The sequence below is a fragment of the Eurypyga helias genome, unplaced genomic scaffold (assembly GCF_000690775.1).
Source record: "Eurypyga helias isolate BGI_N326 unplaced genomic scaffold, ASM69077v1 scaffold9536, whole genome shotgun sequence".
NCBI lineage: Eukaryota > Metazoa > Chordata > Aves > Eurypygiformes > Eurypygidae > Eurypyga > Eurypyga helias.
Window position 1 is genome coordinate 345 of NW_010256083.1, and position 3,695 is coordinate 4,039.

Here is a 3,695-nt window from a genome sequence, read left to right on the forward strand (position 1 = left end):
ATCCGCTTCAGGACTCAGATCATCCACAATACGCCCTCCTTTCGCGGTGACACCGAGGAAGAAGAGCACGAGGAGAAATCCCTGAAAGCATCGTTCAAGCTCAGGCCGAAGTCCAATGTCTTTGGATAAGGCCGGGGAGCGGGAGGTCTGGGAGGTGGGCGCGCAGACCACGGTGCCCTGGGGTGTAGGGCAGAAGGGGAGGCAGGTACCAGTGGGTGCTCATCTAGACTCGTGTGCTCCAGGGAGATGGGTGCTGAGTATCTTGCTTTAACTCGGTGCGGCGGGGTGAGCGAGCCCAGTGGGGCAGCGGGGCTCCGGTGGCTGACAGCTCCTAGGGGCGGTTGCTTCGGCCGGGCCTCGGTGCTGAAACGAGAGGCAGCGGGTGCGCTGAGAAACACTGGGGTGTTCAAAAGCTGCGCTCCTTTCTCTCTAAAGGCAGGCTTCAGGATGGGAAACCTGTGCTAGTGAATCCACTAGGATTAGTAAGTTGAGGGGGGGAAAGAGAAGTGCAAATATCAACTGGTACTAGAAACTACTTACAACTTGCGATGTAAGAGCACCTCAGTCATATGCAAATATACTTTAATAGCAATACCACCTGGCACAGTGTGGAGTTGGGTACCCAAAATGAGGTGGTACATAACAGTTTCCTGTCAGAATCCAAGCTTCGATCCAGCAAAGACTTAAGCCTTTGTTGACTTTGTTCACTGAAAGTTTCCTGATTTGACATCGTGAATATATTAAAAAAAAAAAGTAAGTCAATCCATGGCACTGCAAACAGTGAATGAAGTTAACCACGGGCAGAAGTCTCTGCTGTCTGAGGTACTACTGAGCTTACGTGTTGGAATACTAATACAAGATGATGGAAGCAAAGAGTCTTTTTATATATTTGGTATGTTATGTTTTGTCTTAGGCAAAGCAATTTTATTTTAATCACTGTGAATTTTCAAGTGCCAGGCCTAGCGCAGTTCCAGTTATTAAGTCTGGTCAATTCTTGTTAATGTTGTTTGTGTAACTCACTGCATTTAAAATCAGATAATTGTGTTGTATGTGTTTACCTGTGAAAGTCATTCTCTTTTAGAAAAGAGCACAGACACCACTGCATGAAATCTTCATGAAACTCAAATATGGTCGTGTAATGTAATATCTGCAGGTCTGCATTCACCAGTAACTTGTGTGCCAAGCCCTTCAACTGACTTTGTGTGGAAATGGAAGGGAAAAAAAAAAAGGAAAAAAGGGGTTGTGTGAATTCACACACAAGGTGAATAACCGTACCTCCGAAACTCTATCCCTGTTTATCATCCTGAGTGAAAGCAGTATAATGACATATTCTAGTTGAGTGATAGCAATGGTGTTTGAGTTCTTTCAAACCTGTATTTCTAGAGGAGTGATAACCGAGGCTTTGAACTGTTGTTTAACAACCCGGTAAGTCTTAATCTGATTGACGAGCCTATCCGTCTGCTAAAGCTTTCAGAAACCTTGAATCTTGCTTCTCTGCTTTAAAGGTAGCAATTCCAGTGAAACCTGGGAGGTAGATTTGTATCCAGACTCGGCTTTCCTTAAGAGTGAGGTATTGAGCTGACCCTGGATCTTGAGTGCTGCTCAAGGTAGAAGCCCATCTGTGTTTAGATGTTAAGGTACGGCCAATTTCAATGCAACATTGGTCAAAGCATATCTCGAGCTGGCTTCCTCATCGTGTGCGTGCATGTCTGGCTGGTAATTAACTGAAAGTAGATAGGCTTTGACATGTCAAAATCCAAATTTGGGTCACTGATTAGGTGCATGCCACAAGCTCTAGAACACCTCACAGGGAAACTGCTGCTGAGAGTTAGGCACTTTTGAGGTAACAGCCGTCTGTGGCCATTGCTGGTGGCATACATTTCTTGTAGTGACAGGGGAAGGGAGTGCTAGCGATTCATTGGTCTCAGACTTCCCGTGCACATCAATTACCAATTTCTGTGCTTTGTGTCAAAACCTAATAAATGACAGTGTTTGTACAGGCATGCAAACAGCGCTTCACTATTTCTGGGAAAAGTTACATGAAAAAAAAAATTAATCTCTGCATAGGTGCTGGTCATTACTTGTGTGCAAAAAGACTAGAAATTATACAGAGGTTCAGCTTTAGTTTATCATTTATAAGCTATATTATTACAGATTTAATGTGCCTTCATTTTGGGTTGGTTGCCACAAACGCGATGGATAAAATCAGTCTTGCAAAGCACTTTGTCTTTATGTCTGTGGGACAGGACCAGAAATTTTCCCTCAGCCCTTCCCGTTTAAAATGTAAACTTATACAACAGTGGGATGTCTGAAAGTGTGTGTGTGGGGTAGTCATACAAATTATACTGTAGAGCTAATTCTTTTGTAACAGAGAGCTAAATGCCTACGTCTTAAATTTCCCTCACTCTGGAAGATAAGTAGCTTTTTAGGCTTCTGTGGAAAGGAAGTTTTCTGTCTGAACGCTCGCAACGTGAGTCCTCTTCAGTACGGCCACTTCAGAATCGAGCACGTATTCCATGCAACTACCTATGTCCAAACCTTATTGCAGTAACTTTCTGCTTTGAGAGTGTATAGTTCTTTCATATGAGCTGTTGGGTGAAGTGTTTATCTCTTCACATGCACGTAGCGAAGAATTGCACAAAAATACTGAGTCTTAGATAGCTTTTGGGGTCTGGGGAAATAATTTGAGGGTTTTGATGCTTTGGTGTTTGGAGTATAGCACACTTTGGATTTTAAAAGACTAACTGGAACATAGTTTTATCTGGCATAATAGAGTAGGACTTTGCTAATTGCTAAGGGAACTTGAAAAATGGTAAAGAGCTCATGTATAACTCATTATTTGAGCCTACTCATACTGTTTAGCTGTCAATGAAATTTCACCACGATGGTCCAAAGGTCTTTGCAAGGTGGGGTGCAACAGAGCAAACATCCCTGTGGGTGTTTGAGGTGTACTGACGAAGGGCTAGATAACCACTAGTGTCTGCACAGTGGGACTAACGCACTTTGATTCCACATTATGACTTGTCACATTCCACATGGTTACTTTTTATAACGTGAGCTAAAACATAAGCTTTGTTCGGAGATAGGAAAGGCTTGATGCCCTGTTTCAGAATGCTTACAGTCTAAAGGTACTCTTGAGACAAATATTTTGGATACATTGCCTAGAAAGCTGGGAATTTGAAATAAAGTTGTACGGTACAGAAAACTGGAGCACTTACTAGGGTCTTTTTAATGGTACGCTTGAAGCCGCTGAATGTGTTTGTTCACTTTGTATGGTGGTGTGTAAGGCAGCAAGACTGTAATGTAAACATTTGTTATCTTTTATTGTATCTTATGTTTGAAATATTTTAGAGGCCTGGAAGCCTGTCAGTTTTTATTAATACAGCTTTTTATGGGTGTCTTTCTGAATGGTTATGAGTTAAGAATCTGTACGCTTTAGTTTTATGGAAATAAAAAAGAGCCCATGAGTTGTTTATGCTTGAATCGACTTGTGTATGCTACGCACTTAGGTGCTACTTGCATCGTGGCTGTTAAAGCTACCTACTGCCTTGTCCTTTATTTTTTTAGTCATGAAGATGTCTGATGCCGCATAACACTCGAAGACTAAGACACAGTGAAAATACAGTTGAGTTGTTTGCAAGACAGTAATGTTTTTGTTTGGCAGTTGCTCTCTAATAGCTCATGTCGAAGTAAAT